Genomic DNA, 19,378 nt, shown 5'->3' on the forward strand with positions numbered 1-19,378 from the left:
ATTTGGTGGAAACGATCGGAATTTGTTTTCCAGACTTTGAAGAGCCGGTGCCGATGGATCAAGTTCATCAGTTCCGTTGAATAAATTTCAACTGAAAAAGTTTTAATTTGGTTTTGAACAGACGTGCAATTAATTTGTTACTCTTTTGAAATTGTATTGTTATCTTCTTTAGTGAGTCATGCAAAGCCCTATTTTGAATAACGCTTTTTATAGGATAGGGTGGGGGGTGCTGGGGTTGGGTTTGGAGAACCAAGGGGGGGGGGTGGCCCGAAAAGTTTGGGAACCACTGATCCACAGGGAGCATGCGTATTACTCCCATTCTGTAGACCCCTCCACTGGTTGCCCATTTGTTCCCAAGCTCAGTTTAAGGCATTGGCTAGGTCCCTCAAGGTCTACTAGCCATAAAAGCATAACACTGAGCCTCTCCATAGAAGGGCAGTCTATCTCTGAATAGGCATGTGTGTGTGTGAAGTGCCGTCAAGTCGCAGCCGACTTATGGCGACCCCTTTTGGGGTTTTCATGGCAATAGACTAACAGAGGTGGTCATGGCCCCTCTTATTTACGGGACCGCCTCTCTCCCTATGCTCCACCATTACAACTCCATGTCCACAAAGGTTTCTGCAGGTGCTAGGGTTGCCAACCTCCAGGTACTAGCTGGTGATCTCCTGCTATTACAACTGATTTCCAACCGATACAGATCAGTTCCCCTGGAGAAAATGGCCGCTTGGGCCATTGGACTCTATGACATTGAAGTCCCTCCCCTCCCCAAACCCCGCCCTCCTCAGGCTCTGCCCCAAAAACCTCCTGCCGATGGCGAAGAGGGACCTGGCAACCCTAGCAGGTGCAAACCCGCAAACGGACAAAAGCAATAACGGCCTATACACATGCCTTCTCTGGTGTGGAATGGCCTGCCAGAGGAAGTCAGGAAATTGGTTCTTGTAGGTTATCCGGGCTGTGTGACCGTGGTCTTGGTATTTTCTTTCCTGACGTTTCGCCAGCAGCTGTGGCCGGCATCTTCAGAGCTGCTGGCGAAACGTCAGGAAAGAAAATACCAAGACCACGGTCACACAGCCCGGATAACCTACAAGAAGCAATGAACTCTGACCGTGAAAGCCTTCGACAATATTTTGAAGTCAGGAAAGATTCCACTCTCCTGGCCTTCTGCAAACTATGCAAAACCAAACTATTCAAGAGGGCTTTTCTGCCCAGGTAATAAGGCAGCCCAGTACAAAACGGTGACGTTGTGGTTAAGAGGGGTGGACTCTAATCTGGAGAGCCAGGTTCGATTCCCCGCTCTTGCACATGAAGCCAGCTGGGTGACCTTGGGCTACTCGCAGTTCTCTTCGAACTGTCTCAGCCTCACCTACCTCACAAGGTGTGTGCTGTGGGGAGGGGAAGGGAAGGGAATTGTAAACCAATTTGATTCTTCCTTAAAGGTAGAGAAAAGCGGGGTGTACAAAACAAATCTTCTTCTTACTTGGATAAATGATTGGGACTTGTGGTCTTTACTGGTGTATACAGCGTATTGTAAGTAGGATCCTATTATATAATTTCCATACTGCTGTAAGCCCTTGGTCCAAATGAACCAGAAACCACGACATAGACAATTAGGTCCAAAGAAGGTGGTCTTTACTGGTCAAATAGAATAACAGAGCATAAAGGAAAGGGTGACAGCTATGGGGCTCTCTTGCTGAAACTTGGTAATATAGATGCACAGGAAGGGTGAGAGATTACATATTGAAAACAAAAGTAGGTTCCCAGAACTTCAAACAGAGAGTGGTAGGCATAACAGCCCTTGCAACCTTGGCTGCGGTTCAGTAGGGATAACATTCCTTGAGTCTGGATGGCAGGATGTGAAAAGAGTGAACAACACTGATATGCCTGACAACTGCTTAATGTCTCATGTTAATACTTATCCTATGCTTCTGTTTCATTTCTGGTGGTTCCAGATTTTTAATATCCTAATGCGTGAGTTATCAAATGTCCCATTTTGGTGACTGTACTGATGCACTATGCACAGAAAGATAGGAACATAGAGCTGGAAGGCACCTCAAGGGTCATCTAGTCCAACCCTCAGCACAACACAGGAAATTCACAACTACCTTCTCCACAAGTCCCCAATGACCCCCGGCTCTAAGCCCAGAGAAAAGCAAAAAACCTCCAGGATCCCTTGCCAATCCCAATTCCTTCCTGACCCCCAATTCCTTCCTGACCCCAAAGTGGCAGTCGGCATTATCCAGGGCATGTAAGAAAAGGCCACAAAAGCCAAGAACTAACTAATCCGTAGGGTTGCCAGGTGCCTCTTCACCATTGGCAGGAGGCTTTGGGGCAGAGCCTGAGGAGGGCGGGGTTTGGGGAGGGGAGGGACTTCAATGCCATAGATTCCAATTGCCAAAGAGGCCATTTTCTCCAGGTGACCTGATCTCTGTTGGCTGGAGTGCAGTTGTAATAGCAGGAGATCTTCTGCTATTACCTGGAGGTTGGCAACCCTACTCATCCGTAATCCGCCTTGAGTCCATGTGAGAAAGGCGGCCTATAAGTAAGGTAAAGAGCGTAAAGAAAGTAAATAAATGAACCAAATAAATAAATAATAACTATCTGGTCTTGGATCCAGCGAGGGAATTCAGAGCGGCCTAGATTTTGGAAAAGAGCTCCCTACACACACACACCTTTAATGGTATCATAGCATACAGAGATATTTTTATCCCAAAAGAAACACACATGCACACACACACCCCTCTGGATGTACAGATTCCCGGAGAAGATTACATGCCATTCGCCAAGGTTGGGCTTTGGAGATGAATTTCTCTGCCTAGCCGCAGAGGGATAAATCCTGATTTTTTAAAAAAATAAAAAATTATATCGCTGCCATTGCAGCTTTCTTGCACGCTCATGCGCGTGCACGGGGAGACACACACACACACTAGTCATGGGCCATTTATGCATGGGAGGTTTTGCCTTGGATTTGCCACACTCTAGGTGTACATTTTCCCCATCCGAATTCTCAAAACTCAAAAATAAGCCCCCCATGCAGGGTTTTGAGAATTCAGATGGGGGAAACGTGAATCTAGAGATCAGCAAACCCAAGACAAACCCTCCTGTGCATCAGTGGCCATGGTTGCAATCGCGTTTGTGCAGGCAGGAGAATAGAAGGTGGATTTTCACAACTCCCCGCCCGCCCCCCGCCCCCCGCGATCCACAGCACCATTTCTTTCTGGAATGGGGCTCCCGGTCAAGGAAGGGAAGGGAGGGCCGAGGGGGCACCTGCCCAAACAAAGCAGGGGGCGGAGGAGACCCCCCCCTCGGGCTTTACATAATGGCAGCAAAGTGCTCGGTGGAGGAGGCGGTGGGAGGAATCAATATCCAGCGGCGCAATCCTGATTGCAATATTTTTTTGCAAAGGCAGGATTGCAGACTGTGTCGCCCAAATGTCCATGCACAAAATGGGTGGTTATTTGTTCTTCCTCTGGCCATTTATGCACAGGAGGTTTTGCCTTGGATTTGCCTCTCTCCAGATGCACATTTCCATCACCCCCCCCCCATCCAAATTCTCAAAACTCAAAAACAAGCCCCTATGCAGCGTTTTGAGAATCCACATGGGGAAAATGTGCATTTAGAGGGGAAAATGTGCATTTGCTTTGGCAAATCCAAAGCAAAACCTCCCATGCATCAATAGCCTTCCTCTCTTGCTCCTCTAGGCTGTGAAGATGGACGTCTTGTTCTTTCCAGCCTCTGCTGGGGGGTGGGGTAGGAGCAGAAGGGGGGGGAAGACACCCCCTTCCCAACTCACAAAAGACAGACGCAATATTCTCTAGTCGCATCTTTGCAATGCAGACCGACTCTTTTCCTCGGTGCAAACGGAAGCAAACCGGAGTCGCGTTTGCAAAGGAAACATGGGCCATTGATGCACGGGAGGTTTCGCCTTGGATTTGCCATGCTTCAAATGCACATTTTCCCATCTAGATTCTCCAAACTCAACAATAAGCCCCCAATGCAGAGTTTGGAGAATTCGGATGGGGGGAAATGTGCATTTGAGGAATGACAAATTTAAGGTAAAACCTCCCATGCACAAATGGCCTTTCTCTCTCTCTCCTAGGCAGTGAAGATGGACGTCTTGTTCTTTCCAGCCTCTGCTGGGGGGTGGGGTAGGAGCAGAAGGGGGGGGAAGACACCCCCTTCCCAACACACAAAAGACAGATGCAATATTCTCCCGTCGCATCTTTGCAATGCAGACCGAGGGCCACTGATGCATGGCAGGTTTTGCCTTGGATTTGCCATGGTCCAAATGCATTCCCCCCATCCGCATTCTCCAAACTCTACAATACCCCCCCCCCCTGCAGACTTTTGAGAATTCGAATGGGGGAAATGTGCACCTTGAGAGCGGCAAATCCAAGGCAAAACCTCCCATGCATAAGTGGCCCAGCTGTGAAGATGGTTGTCCTGTGCTTTCCAGCCTGGGCTGGGGGGGGGGGAGGCAGAAGAAGGGAGGAAAAGACCCCCCCCTTCCCAACCCACAAAAGACAGACGCGATCTCTCTTCGGGAGGACCTTTGTTTTTCCTAGGTGAAAGGCGACCTGGGCCATTGATGCATGGGTTTCACCTTGGATCTGCCATTCTCCAAATGCACATTTTCCCCATCCACATTCTCCAAACAAAAAGCCCCCATGTGCATCTGGAGAGCGGCAAATCCATAGCAAAACCTCCCGTGCACAAACTGGCCTTTCTCTCTTGCTCTCCGTCCTGTTCTTTCCAGCCTCTGCTTGGGGGTGGAGGGTGGGGAGAGAAGGCAGAAGAAGGGAGGAAAAGACCCCCCCTCGCCAACCCACAAAAGGCCCTCGCGCAATATCCTCCCGTCGCATCTTTGCAATGCTTTCCCTCGGTGCAAACGGAAGCAATGCCCAGGGCCATTGATGCCCGAGAGGTTTCGCCTTGGATTTGCCATGCTTCAAATGCACATTTCCCCCATCCCAATTCTCCAAACCCAACAAGAATTTATGCCTGGGAGGTTTGGCCTTGGTTTTGCTGCTCTCTAGATGCACATTTTCCCCAATTCTCAAAACTAAAAAATAAGCCCCCCCCCCCCAATGCAGAGTTTGCAGAATTAGGATGGGGGGACATGAGAATTTGAAGCATGGCAAACCCGAGGCGAAACCTCCCGGGCACAAATGGCCTGGCTCTCCTAGGCAGTGAAGATGGGCGCCCTGTTCTTTCCAGCCTCTGCTGGGGGGGAGGCAGAAGAAGGGAGGAAAAGACATCCCCCCCCCCTTCCCAACGCACAAAAGGCACGGGCGCAACATCCTCCCGTCGCATCTTTGCAATGCAGACGGAGGCCTTTTCCCTCGGGGCAAGAGGAACGGGGCCACCGATGCCCGGGAGGTTTCGCCTCGGGTTTGCCACGCTCCAAACGCACATCTCTCCCCTCCCCATTCTCCGGACTCAACAAGAAGCCCCCCCCCCGGGTGCATCTGGAGAGCGGCAAAGGCAGAGCCAGAGCTCCCCGGCACCAATGGCCTTTTCTCTCTCTCGCTCTCCTAGGCGGTGAAGATGGACGTCCGGGGCCGCGGGTGCCCGGGAGGTGTTGCGCCCCGGCCCCGCCGCTCCCTGGATGCGGGCTGCCCCCCACCCGAATTCTCACAACCCCATGCGTGGCGGCTTCTTCCGCGGTTCTGGGGATTCGGAGGGGGGGAATGGGCATCGAGAGGGGGCAATGGGCATTTGCCTCCCATGCGTCAATAGCCAAACCTCCCGCGCATAAAGGGCCCTATTCTTTCCAGCCTCGGCGGGGCGGGGTGGGGGGCAGAAGAAAAGACACCCCCCCCTCGCCCACCCGCAAAAGCCCCGCGCGCCATCTCCCCCCCCCCGCTGCGCCTTTGCAACGCTTCCCCTCGGCGCAAGGGCCTGTTGACCCCCCCCCAGCTCCCCCCCGGCCGCCCCCTACCTTGGCCGCGTGGGCGCAGCGCGCCTGGCAGGCGGAGATGTCCCCCAGCTGGGCGGCGAAGGGGTCTCCGTCGGGCGGCGGGGCGGCGCGGGCCAGGGACAGCAGGGCCGGCAGGGCCAGCAGCGCCACGGCGGGGCGGACCGACATCCTGGGGGCTCCGCAGGGGCCTCGGCGCCGCCCGGCGGCTGCGGCAAGGGGGAGGCGGACGCCGGACGCCGGACCACCAGCAGGGAGGGAGGAGCGCGCCGGGCGAGCGGAGGCAGCCGGGCGGCGGGGGAGGAGAGGTGCCGGGGCTCAGGGCGGGCGGAGGCGGCCGAGCTAGGAGGGGCTAAAAAGAGAGGTGGTGGCACGAGAGGTGCCGGGGCTCAGGGAAGAGGCAGCCAGGCTGGGAGTGGCGAAGAAGGAGAGGTGCCGGGGCTCAGGGCGGGCGGAGGCGGCCGAGCTAGGAGGGGCTAAAAAGAGAGATGGTGGCACGAGAGGTGCCGGGGCTCAGGGAAGAGGCAGCCAGGCTGGGAGTGGCTGTGAAGAGAGATCGTGGGAGAAGAGGTGCCGGGACTCAGGGAAGAGGCAGCCAAGCTGGGAGTGGCTATAAAGAGAGGTGCTGGGGCTCAGGGTGGGCAGAGGCGGCCGAGCTAGGAGGGGCTAAAAACAGAGATGGTGGCACAAGAGGTGCCGGGGCTCAGGGAAGAGGCAGCCAGGCTGGGAGTGGCTGTGAAGAGAGATCGTGGAAGAAGAGGTGTCGGGGCTCAGTGAAGAGGCAGCCAAGCAGGGAGTGGCGAAGAAGAAGAGGTGCCGGGGCTCAGGGCGGGCGGAGGCGGCTGAACTAGGAGGGGCTGTAAAGAGAGATGGTGGGAGAAGAAGTGCCGGGGCTCAGGGAAGAGGCAGCCAAGCTGGGAGTGGCTATAAAGAGAGGTGCTGGGGCTCAGGGTGGGCAGAGGCGGCCGAGCTAGGAGGGGCTAAAAACAGAGATGGTGGCACAAGAGGTGCCGGGGCTCAGGGAAGAGGCAGCCAGGCTGGGAGTGGCTGTGAAGAGAGATCGTGGAAGAAGAGGTGCCGGGGCTCAGGGAAGAGGCAGCCAAGCAGGGAGTGGCGAAGAAGAAGAGGTGCCGGGGCTCAGGGCGGGCGGAGGCGGCTGAACTAGGAGGGGCTGTAAAGAGAGATGGTGGGAGAAGAAGTGCCGGGGCTCAGGGAAGAGGCAGCCAAGCTGGGAGTGGCTATAAAGAGAGGTGCTGGGGCTCAGGGTGGGCAGAGGCGGCCGAGCTAGGAGGGGCTAAAAACAGAGATGGTGGCACAAGAGGTGCCGGGGCTCAGGGAAGAGGCAGCCAGGCTGGGAGTGGCTGTGAAGAGAGATCGTGGAAGAAGAGGTGCCGGGGCTCAGGGAAGAGGCAGCCAAGCAGGGAGTGGCGAAGAAGAAGAGGTGCCGGGGCTCAGGGCGGGCGGAGGCGGCTGAACTAGGAGGGGCTGTAAAGAGAGATGGTGGGAGAAGAAGTGCCGGGGCTCAGGGAAGAGGCAGCCAGGCTGGGAGTGGCTGTGAAGAGAGATCGTGGGAGAAGAGGTGCCGGGGCTCAGGGAAGAGGCAGCCAAGCTGGGACTGGCTATAAAGAGAGGTGCTGGGGCTCAGGGTGGGCAGAGGCGGCCGAGCTAGGAGGGGCTAAAAACAGAGATGGTGGCACAAGAGGTGCCGGGGCTCAGGGAAGAGGCAGCCAGGCTGGGAGTGGCTGTGAAGAGAGATCGTGGAAGAAGAGGTGTCGGGGCTCAGGGAAGAGGCAGCCAAGCAGGGAGTGGCGAAGAAGAAGAGGTGCCGGGGCTCAGGGCGGGCGGAGGCGGCTGAACTAGGAGGGGCTGTAAAGAGAGATGGTGGGAGAAGAGGTGCCGGGGCTCAGGGAAGAGGCAGCCAAGCTGGGAGTGGCTATAAAGAGAGGTGCTGGGGCTCAGGGTGGGCAGAGGCGGCCGAGCTAGGAGGGGCTAAAAACAGAGATGGTGGCACAAGAGGTGCCGGGGCTCAGGGAAGAGGCAGCCAGGCTGGGAGTGGCTGTGAAGAGAGATCGTGGAAGAAGAGGTGTCGGGGCTCAGGGAAGAGGCAGCCAAGCAGGGAGTGGCGAAGAAGAAGAGGTGCCGGGGCTCAGGGCGGGCGGAGGCGGCTGAACTAGGAGGGGCTGTAAAGAGAGATGGTGGGAGAAGAAGTGTCGGGGCTCAGGGAAGAGGCAGCCAAGCTGGGAGTGGCTATAAAGAGAGGTGCTGGGGCTCAGGGTGGGCAGAGGCGGCCGAGCTAGGAGGGGCTAAAAACAGAGATGGTGGCACAAGAGGTGCCGGGGCTCAGGGAAGAGGCAGCCAGGCTGGGAGTGGCTGTGAAGAGAGATCGTGGAAGAAGAGGTGTCGGGGCTCAGGGAAGAGGCAGCCAAGCAGGGAGTGGCGAAGAGGAAGAGGTGCCGGGGCTCAGGGCGGGCGGAGGCGGCTGAACTAGGAGGGGCTGTAAAGAGAGATGGTGGGAGAAGAAGTGCCGGGGCTCAGGGAAGAGGCAGCCAAGCTGGGAGTGGCGAAGAAGAAGAGGTGCCAGGGCTCAGGAAAGAGGCAGCCAAGCTGGGAGTGGCTGTGAAGAGAGATGGTGGGAGAAGAGGTGCCGGGGCTCAGGGAAGAGGCAGCCAAGCTGGGACTGGCTATAAAGAGAGGTGCTGGGGCTCAGGGTGGGCAGAGGCGGCCGAGCTAGGAGGGGCTAAAAAGAGAGATGGTGGCACAAGAGGTGCCGGGGCTCAGGGAAGAGGCAGCCAGGCTGGGAGTGGCTGTGAAGAGAGATGGTGGGAGAAGAAGTGCCGGGGCTCAGGGAAGAGGCAGCCAAGCAGGGAGTGGCGAAGAAGAAGAGGTGCCGGGGCTCAGGGCGGGCGGAGGCGGCCGAGCTAGGAGGGGCTAAAAAGAGAGATGGTGGGAGAAGAGGTGCCGGGGCTCAGGGAAGAGGCAGCCAAGCAGGGAGTGGCGAAGAGGAAGAGGTGCCGGGGCTCAGGGCGGGCGGAGGCGGCTGAACTAGGAGGGGCTGTAAAGAGAGATGGTGGGAGAAGAAGTGCCGGGGCTCAGGGAAGAGGCAGCCAAGCTGGGAGTGGCTGTGAAGAGAGATGGTGGGAGAAGAGGTGCCGGGGCTCAGGGAAGAGGCAGCCAAGCTGGGAGTGGCTATAAAGAGAGGTGCTGGGGCTCAGGGTGGGCAGAGGCGGCCGAGCTAGGAGGGGCTAAAAAGAGAGATGGTGGCACAAGAGGTGCCGGGGCTCAGGGAAGAGGCAGCCAGGCTGGGAGTGGCTGTGAAGAGAGATCGTGGGAGAAGAGGTGTCGGGGCTCAGGGAAGAGGCAGCCAAGCAGGGAATGGCGAAGAAGAAGAGGTGCCAGGGCTCAGGGCGGGCGGAGGCGGCCGAGCTAGGAGGGGCTAAAAAGAGAGATGGTGGGAGAAGAGGTGCCGGGGCTCAGGGAAGAGGCAGCCAGGCTGGGAGTGGCTGTGAAGAGAAATCGTGGGAGAAGAGGTGTCGGGGCTCAGGGAAGAGGCAGCCAAGCAGGGAATGGCGAAGAAGAAGAGGTGCCAGGGCTCAGGGCGGGCGGAGGCGGCCGAGCTAGGAGGGGCTAAAAAGAGAGATGGTGGGAGAAGAAGTGCCGGGGCTCAGGGAAGAGGCAGCCAAGCTGGGAGTGGCTGTGAAGAGAGATGGTGGGAGAAGAGGTGCCGGGGCTCAGGGAAGAGGCAGCCAAGCTGGGAGTGGCTATAAAGAGAGGTGCTGGGGCTCAGGGTGGGCAGAGGCGGCCGAGCTAGGAGGGGCTAAAAAGAGAGATGGTGGCACAAGAGGTGCCGGGGCTCAGGGAAGAGGCAGCCAGGCTGGGAGTGGCTGTGAAGAGAGATCGTGGGAGAAGAGGTGTCGGGGCTCAGGGAAGAGGCAGCCAAGCAGGGAATGGCGAAGAAGAAGAGGTGCCAGGGCTCAGGGCGGGCGGAGGCGGCCGAGCTAGGAGGGGCTAAAAAGAGAGATGGTGGGAGAAGAGGTGCCGGGGCTCAGGGAAGAGGCAGCCAGGCTGGGAGTGGCTGTGAAGAGAAATCGTGGGGGAAGAGGTGCCGGGGCTCAGGGAAGAGGCAGCCAAGCAGGGAGTGGCGAAGAGGAAGAGGTGCCGGGGCTCAGGGCGGGCGGAGGCGGCTGAACTAGGAGGGGCTGTAAAGAGAGATAATGGGAGAAGAAGTGCCGGGGCTCAGGGAAGAGGCAGCCAAGCTGGGAGTGGCGAAGAAGAAGAGGTGCTGGGGCTCAGGAAAGAGGCAGCCAAGCTGGGAGTGGCTGTGAAGAGAGATGGTGGGAGAAGAGGTGCCGAGGCTCAGGGAAGAGGCAGCCAAGCTGGGAGTGGCTGTGAAGAGAGATGGTGGGAGAAGAGGTGCCGGGGCTCAGGGAAGAGGCAGCCAAGCTGGGAGTGGCGAAGAAGGAGAGGTGCCGGGGCTCAGGGTGGGCAGAGGCGGCCGAGCTAGGAGGGGCTAAAAAGAGAGATGGTGGCACAAGAGGTGCCGGGGCTCAGGGAAGAGGCAGCCAGGCTGGGAGTGGCTGTGAAGAGAGATCGTGGGAGAAGAGGTGTCGGGGCTCAGGGAAGGGGCAGCCAAGCAGGGAATGGCGAAGAAGAAGAGGTGCCAGGGCTCAGGGCGGGCGGAGGCGGCTGAACTAGGAGGGGCATAAAAAGAAGAGGTGCTGGGGCTTAGGAAAGATAGAGCCAAGGTGGCATAAAAAGAAGAGGTGCTGGGGCTCAGGAAAGAGGCAGCCAAGGTGGCATAAAAAGAAGAGGTGCTGGGGCGCAGGAAAGAGGGAGCCAAGGTGGCATAAACGAAGAGGTGCTCGGGCTCAGGAAAGAGGGAGCCAAGGTGGCATAAAAAGAAGAGGTGCTGGGGCTCAGGAAAGAGGGAGCCAAGGTGGCATAAAAAGAAGAGGTGCTGGGGCTTAGGAAAGATGGAGCCAAGGTGGCATGAAAAGAAGAGGTGCTGGGGCTTAGGAAAGATAGAGCCAAGGTGGCATAAAACGAAGAGGTGCTGGGGCTCAGGAAAGAGGGAGCCAAGGTGGCATAAAAAGAAGAGGTGCTGGGGCTCAGGAAAGAGGCAGCCAGGCCAGGACTCGCAATAAAGAGAGATGCTGGGGCTCAGGGTGGGAAGGTACAGAGTGGCTGTAAAGAGAGATGGTGGCACAAGAGGTGCTGGGGCTCAGGAAAGAGGCAGCCAAGCTGGGAGTGGCAAAGAATCTTCCCTTTACCCCCAGCAAACTGGGTCCTCATTTCACCGACCTCGGAAGGATGGAAGGCTGAGTCAACCTTGAGCCGGCTGCCTGCAACCGACTTCCCTTGGGATTGAACTCCGGTCGTGAGCAGAGCTTGGACTGCAGTACTGCAGTTTACCACTCTGCGCCACGGGGCTCTTTGGAGGTATAGCTAACCATCGAATAAATAAATCACTCCCAGGCTGCAAGGGAAGTGTGGGCATTGCTGCAAAAAATGGAGGAAGGAATCAAAGACGCCTGCAAGCCAAAAGGAGGAGGATGCCTGCTGTGTCTCTGCAAGAGTCCAAGTTCTGGGCGTGACTACTTCCAGCAACCCTCTGCTGTATTGTCACAGAACTGGATCGTTGAATGATTCCTGATGTGTCTATGCACAAGTCCCTGTTCTAGGCACGCCTCTTTCCTCCAGGCTCTTTGGAGTGCAGGTAATTCTTGCACCCTAATCCTTAATGTGAGAGCCAGCGTGGTGTAGTGGTTAAGAGCGGCAGACTCTGGTCTGGGGAACCGGGTTCGATTCCTCGCTCCCCCACATGAAGCCTGCTGGGTGACCTTGGGCCGGTCACAGTTCTCTCCGAACGCTGCTCAGCCCACACGGAGGCAGGCAATGGCAAACCCCCTCCCAACGTCTCTTGAAAACCCTACAGGGTTGCCGTAAATCAGCTGTGACTTGATAGCGCGCGCACACACACACACAATTCTTAACTCATGTTAAAAATAAACCTTTCGGGGTGTAAGGACCAAGTGCAATTAATTCAAGAAAAAATACATGCCTCATCTGTATAAATCCGGTGTTGCTACCAGCTCTAAATCATTGGCTTCTCCTCTTCCCGGGGGGTGCACTGCAGCCGTCAAAGCCCAAGGGCTATAGCACTGTTCAATTAAGCTTAACGGCTTTTGCTCAGCCGGACATAAAAATTAATGAAGACATTGTTAAAAGGACGGTGGTGGGGGAAGGCCGTTAAATTTCCATAAGGCAGGATGAATCGGGGTTCAGCTGTAAAGGGACAGGAACCAACCAAATTTAGGGCTGGGGGGCACAGATGTGTTCCCGCCCCCCAACAAAGACATTCCACTCAGTCCAACCAATTACCCAATTTTAGGCACAACGACATCAACGGAAGCCCTATTTCTTCCGATGGGATTTACTGGGAAGGGAGTAAGATTGGGGTGCACTCAAAACATCTGGGGATTGACACACTGTTTAGAGGGAAAAGTTGAATCCCCTTACTTACAAGGGGGGGGGTAATGAATGGATCACTCAACATCGGTTTTATGCAACTGAGCAGATTATGGGAGCAACCCTAGGCAGGTCTACTCGGAAGTAAATCCTAGTCAATGGGGTTAACTGCCAAGATAATGTTCTTAGGAATGAAGCCTTTGACACTCAAGGAAAAATGTGCCCATTTCAAAGGGTGTCACCCTGTCTGGGAGGGACGTGGCTTCAGGGGTCAGCAAAACCCAAACGGTGAAGGCCTCTTGCCCGTCAATCCCGTTTATAAAAATAAAAATAGCTGGTGAACCTCGCTGCCTCCAGGGGAATCTTTACCGATGCTTGCAACAAGTCTAACTTCTATTTTGTTGTTCAATAATATTTTTGTTCTGTTCTTAAAATAGATTTTAATTATTGCAGCTGAGAGCTAGTGACAGAGCCTACGTTGCGTGTATATTCCAGATGTGTTTCAGACCTTGGGGCCATCACTGCATCTTGTAGCTATGAGTTCCAGAAACCAGTTTAAGAAATGCTTTCTTTAGCTGCAAAAGTTTTTTTCCAGCCACCTTCATTGGCTTGACTTCTAGCATAGCAAGAAAGAATGAATGAGCGAGAGGGAGAGAATTTGCACCCACCATCCATCATTTCCTAAACCTATGTCATGGCCCATTCTCCTGCTTGGTACATTTTGTTCCTATGCTAAAAAGCCCACATTAGTCAGGACTCTTAGTTTTTTCCTGGTAGTCTTTAAGATGACACAGAACATTTGTTTTAAGAACATAATAAGAGCACTGCTGGATCAGACCAAGGCCCATCAAGTCCAGCAGTCTATTGACACAGTGGCCAACCAGGTTCCTCTAGGAAGCCCACAAACAAGACGGCTGCAGCAGCATTGTCCTGCCTGTGTTCCACAGCACCCAATATAATATTCATGCTCCTCTGATGCTAGAGAGAATAGGGATACATCATGACTAGTATACATTTTGACTAGTAGCTATGGATAGTCTTCTCCTCCATGAACATGTCCACTCCCTTCTTAAAGCCTTCCAAGCTGGCAGCCATCACCACATCCTGGGGCAGGGAGAAAAGCCCTGCTGGATCAAACCAAGGGCCATCAAGTCCAGCAGTCTGTTCACACAGCGGCCCAACCAGGTGCCTCTAGGAAGCCCACAAGCAAGACGACTGCAGCAGCATTATCCTGTGTTCCACAGCACCTCATAGAATAGGCACGCTCCTCTGATAACTGAAGAGAATAGGTATGCATCAGGACTAGTATTCATTATGACTAGTAGCTATAGATAGCCCCGTCCTCCATAAGGACATAAGGAAAGCCCTGCTGGATTAGACCAAGGCCCATCAAGTCTAGCTGTCTGTTCACACAGCGGCCAACCAGGTGCCTCTAGGAAGCCCAAAAAACAAGATGACAGTAGCAGCATCCAGCCTGTGTTCCACGGCACCTATTATAATAGGCCTGCTCCTCTGATACTGTAGAGAATAGGTGTAAGAATAGGTTTTATTTCGCTACTGCAGATTAACACGGCAACCCCTTTGCGATCATAACCCCATTCTTCTTCCTAGGGCCAACGGACAGGCGGTTAAAGGGTTGGTGGAGGCCCCGAGAAGGATGGTCAGCTTCTGATCTCTGGCTCAGGTTGGATTGCTCACGACGTCCATTCCTAAAGAGAGTCACACGTACCCTTCCAAGTCCGCTGTCTTCAGTGGACAGAAGGGCGTAATTCTGTTTAGCACAGCACAGTGAAATGTCCTCCGTTATTCACTAACAGCTCTTAGGTCGTATCTGACAAGAAGAAGAGTGGGCTTTTATATGCCGACTTTCTCTACCACTTAAGGGAGAATCAAACCGGCTCACAATCACCCTTCCCTTCCCCTCCCCACAACAGACACCCTGTGAGGTCGGTGGGGCCGAGAGAGCTCTAACAGAGCTGTGACTGGCCCAAGGTCACCCAGCTGGCTTCGTGTGGAGGAGTGGGGAATCAAACCCGGTTCTCCAGATCAGAGACCACTGCTCCAAACCACCGCTCTTAACCACTACACTACGCTGGCTACACTACGAAGGGAGCTTTGACTCTCCAAAGCTCGTACCCAGGGAATCTTGTCGGTCTTGAAGGCACTCCCGGACTCGAATCTAGCTCTTCTACTGCAAACCGACATGGCTACCCTCTGAAGTTCTCAGCGCCTAGATAGGCATGCAGACGGCGTACACGAAATCGCTCAAGGAGAGAAGCTACAGACTGAATGCCCCCCCCCCCTCGACCCCCGGCTCTGCATCTGCTCGGTGTCAGTCCAGAGCCAGGATGGCTGGGCGGGACACGGTGCCACCAGGGTGGCCCGTGAGCGTGGGAGGCGGCCAGCTGGGGACCCAAATGGGAATGGCGGGTGCCCTGCTGCTCGTCGCCTGTGGCGTGAAGACGGTTGGCAAACGTCGAACAGATGCTTGTTGTTGGAGCCGAGAGTCCCACACATTCCTGGGCGATTATACCACTCTGGCCCGCTTTCGCCACCTCCGAAGATGGATGAGGCACCCCCAGAACATAAACCCATCTTGGGCCTGGTGAACGACGGGAGAGGTCGGTTCATGACATCATGGCCGGCCAATGGAAACCAACGCACCTTGCGCCTTCTGCTGGCACATCATCGCCAGCCAATCGGAAAAAGCCGTCCGCGTCCCTCGAGTGGCCGCAGCTTTCCCGGTGACGTCAGCCGGGCGCCTCTCCGTGTTGAATTGAGAAAAGGGTACGGTGTCAGGATTTCCCGTTTTGGAAGGGCGACGCCTGAATTGAACGGTTCCAAGTGTTTCGTGCGCCCATCTCAAAATTTCACCAACCGTGTCGAGCGTAACCCAAACAACCCACAATGTTCCAGATCTTCGTCAACCAGGAATCAACAGATGGTGCTCATTTGGGTTTCCAAAAGGTCTTCAGCGCTATAACCCTTGAACGACTGGAAACAAATTCTCTTTCCCTCTAATCGTCTCATGCAATCTTTCCGATGTGCCAACAACACAAGTGCATATCCCACGGACTTTGCACAAGAAAAAAAGTATGAGCGACCTCTGGTGAAATCTCTGCAGACAAAGTGTATTCTTAAATTGTTTCTAGATTGTTGCTATTTGGTATTTATGTTGTTGGTGTAGAAAGGCGAAGCCCAAATAAGACTGAGCACGTGGCTTTGCCTCCTGACAACAAAGAGAAACCAGAACAGAGTATACCCACTAAGGAAAAATATGACTTTTTTGCTGGCAGGTTGTGACGCCAAAGAGGCAACGCCAAAGGGAACTAGCTCTTTGGGGGTTTCCCTTTGGAGATGGGGCAAAGGTGGCTGTTTTCAGAAGGGTTCCCCCCCCCACAAATATATTTTATATTTATCAAATATGACTTGACCCTCTTACATCCCACAACCTATTGCATCGCTGGGATGGAGAACCCCTCGTTGGAGGGCAGGAACGTTTTGTTTTTACAAAACCTCATGCGTCTTTCGGTGTCAGGAAACGTGAGATACAAATCCAGTAATTCAAATGAAATAAACTTATACAGGTTGCCAAATTCAGTCCACACACACACACACACACACACTTTTCAAAGCAAATTAGAAGAACTTTCTAACAGAGCGGTTCCTCAGTGGAACAGGCTTCCTCGGGAGGTGGTGAGCTCTCCTTCCCCGGAGGCTTTTAAGAAGAGGCTAGATGGCCATCTGTCAGCAACACTGATTCTGTGACCTTAGGCAGATGATGAGATGGAGGGCATCTTGGCCATCTTCTGGGCATGGAGTATGGGTCACTGGGTGTGTGTGTGGGGGGGAGGTAGCTGTGAATTTCCTGCATTGTGCAGGGGGGATGGACTAGATGACCCTGGTGGTCCCAACTCTACGATTCTATAACAGAATATCTGAACGAGCTTCAGTTGTTTTTCCCAAGCCCTCCAGTTGCCCTCCGTGTCCACCAGATGTGCCCAAAGCGCAAATTCCTGCAGTGACTTTCTTCCAGCCCATTTCTAGATGGCCATGCTGCCTTTTCCTTTAGGAGCATCACCTCCGATCAAGATACTTTCAGAGGGTAGCTGTGTTGGCCTGCGGTGGGAGATGGGAGGGGCGTTGTGAAGAAGGAACTCAGGATGCAAAGGTACAGTGCATATGCTATGTGCCTCTAGTCTGATAGGCAGTACAGTGACTTTTTCATCCACACCAAGAGACCGATAGGAAGCCACACTGCCATGCGCCCTATGCGTGGGTACGAGGATCATGCCAGGCAGGCCCACATTGACACCATTGTCTATTTACACCAAGCACCATGGCTTCCAGCGTGACAGCCAGTGTGGTGTAGTGGTTTGGAGTGTTGGACTCTGATCTGGAGAACCGGGTTCGATTCCCCACTCCTAAACATGAGCGGCGGAGGCTAATCTGGAGAACTGGATTGGTTTCCCCGCTCCTCCACACGAAGCCAGCTGGGTGAACCTGGGATAGTCACAGCTCTCTCAGCCCCAGCTGCCTCCAAGGTTGTCTGTGGTGGGGAGGAGAAGGGAAGGTGATTGTGAAATCGCTTGGCTTTGATTTTGAATGCGCAGCGTGGCTGCCGGAGGCCTAGTTGGTCCAAGAGGGATCCAGTCTGAGGTCTCCACCACCTCCCCCCCCCCCCCAACCCTTCATTTCCCAGGCAGGCGGGGTGAGATCAGCTTTCCCGGGCTGATGCCTGGACGGAGGAGATTGATGGCTCCGCTCAGGCTGCACGTGCTCCAGAGGCCCAGCCAAGCCAGGAACAAACCCCTGGCTCTTCCCACCTGCGCCAGCCGCCCTCCCCCTCAGCCAAAGGCCCGCTTTCCCTTTCATCCCCCCCTCCACACACCCTCTGGATACCGACCTTTCCACACCAAGGCTCATTAACGTAATTTATGGCTGCGCCCCCAAAGCGTGCCGACGGCCTAATGGGGAACACGTGAAGGTTAAAGGCAAAAAAAAAAAAAATCAGAGGCAGGAGGGGGGAGTTGGGGGGAGAAAGTTGGAGGGGGTGAAAATCTCATGCAATTGGGGGGGAGTCTCCATTGCAAAAACAAAAAAGACTGCAGGAAAGTCATGCATTAATGCACTCTATTTTGCAAGCTCCAGATCTCCATTTTTTTTATACACAGGTAGGGTTGCCAACCTCTAGGTGGTAGCTGGAGATCTCCAGCTGTTACAACTGATCTCCAGCCGATGGAGATCAGTTCCTCTGGAGAAAATGGTCACATTGGCCATTGGACTCTATGGCATTGAAGTCCCTCCCCTCCCCAAACCCCGCCCTTCTCAGGCTCCACCCCAAAAACCTCCCGCTAGTGGCGAAGAGGGACCTGGCAACCCTATCTCCAGCTGATAGAGATCAGCTCATCTGGAGAAAACGGCTGCTTTGGCAATTAGACTCAGGTTTTTGGGGCGGAGCCTGAGGAGGGCAGGGTTTGGAGAGGGTTGGGACTTCAATGCCATAGAGTCCAATTGCCCAAGCGGCCATTTTCTCCAGGGAAACTGATCTGTATTGGCTGGATATCACTTGTGATAGTGGAAGCGCTCCAGGCGCTACCTGGAGGTTGGCAACCCTACCTCAGGGAGAGAAATAATGGTGAATTAGTAAGAAAAGCATGCTCAGGGTTAACATCCAGTTAGATCTGGCAGCACAGACAATAAGTTGCGCTGTTTCTCTGTTGCTTCTTGCGGCCCAACCACAAGATCGAACATTTGCACCGGTCCACGTTGCAAAGCCGCGTTTGCTTCAGAGTTACTGCTTTAGCCGCCACCGTGATCCACAGGATCCAGGATCTCTGTCCTTTCAAGAGGTTCCGGGGGAAAGCCACCCCACCCCATAATGCATAATCAAAAGGAAGCCCCAAAGCAGTTGGCAGCGGCGGCGGTGGCCATGGGGAAACGTCCCTGCATAAAAGGCCAACGTTCTCACGTGGGGCTGTTCATCAATAAACATGAAAACTCTGTAACGTGTCAATTCATCCTTGGCAGAAGCCCAACTCTGGGGGGGACCAATCAGTCTGGCCTCCATCGGGCCGTCCGGGGAGAATGTCTTCCCCTTGCGCTGAAACGGAGACTGCAACCGCCCCTTTTTGATTGCCGGAAAGCCTCGTTGAGGGCACAGTGCAGACGAAGGATACAACGGCCCTGAAAGGTAGGCCAGGCCTGTATTCCCCCCACCCACGTCGGAATCAGAAGGGGTGCCAAGAAAGAGAGAATGAGCGAGGTGTAGGGCTGCCAACCTCCAGGTACTAAGCCAAAATAGACACCTCTGTGTATAAATGTAGTTGCTCCAAATCTAACACAAGATCAACCATACAAAGTATAGCTAAACAACAGACTGTATTGTACAATAACATTGACAAACACATACAAAAAGTCCTATTTCTAAAGCATAACGACACAAAGTCACAATTTTCCAAGGTTTCCAAAATGTACTGTCCTAAAGACAGACAAAAAAGTCCAGCAGATACCAATTCTAGGTTTTCTTCTTCTTTCAGGTGTGGATTCCAGGTAAGTATTACTCAGTCCCAAAGCAGGGGATCTTCACTTCGAATTTTGGAAACCTTGGAATATTGTGACTTTAGAAATAGGACTTTTTGTATGTGTTTGTCAATGTTATTGTATAATACAGTCTGTTGTTTAGCTATACTTTGTATGGTTGATCTGTGTTAGATTTGGAGTAACCTCCAGGTAAAAGCTGGAGATCTCTTGCTAGTACAACTGATCTCCAGCCGATAGGGTTCAGTTCCCTGCTTTGGCAACTGGACTCTACGGCATCAGGGTCCCTCCCCTCCCCAAACTCCGCCCTCCTCAGGCTCTGCCCCCAAAGCCTCCCACCAGTGGCAAAGCGGTTCTCGGCAACCCTAGCAAGGTGTGTTAAAAGCCAAGTGAGGACGAGGCATGACCAAATCATGGGGCGGGGCAGGGGGACGAGTTCCCTGGGCAGAGCAAATGAAA

General features: G+C 54.3%; 1 protein-coding gene across 1 annotated transcript in view; it reads right to left on the reverse strand.

Moving 5' to 3' along the window:
* The window catches only part of UPF1 (UPF1 RNA helicase and ATPase), a 309,167-nt gene that overhangs the window by 257,299 nt on the left and 32,490 nt on the right, over positions 1-19,378 (reverse strand). The gene's annotated exons all lie outside the window — the stretch shown is intronic.

Source organism: Euleptes europaea, chromosome 2, assembly GCF_029931775.1.
Source record: "Euleptes europaea isolate rEulEur1 chromosome 2, rEulEur1.hap1, whole genome shotgun sequence".
NCBI classification, from domain to species: Eukaryota; Metazoa; Chordata; class Lepidosauria; order Squamata; family Sphaerodactylidae; genus Euleptes; species Euleptes europaea.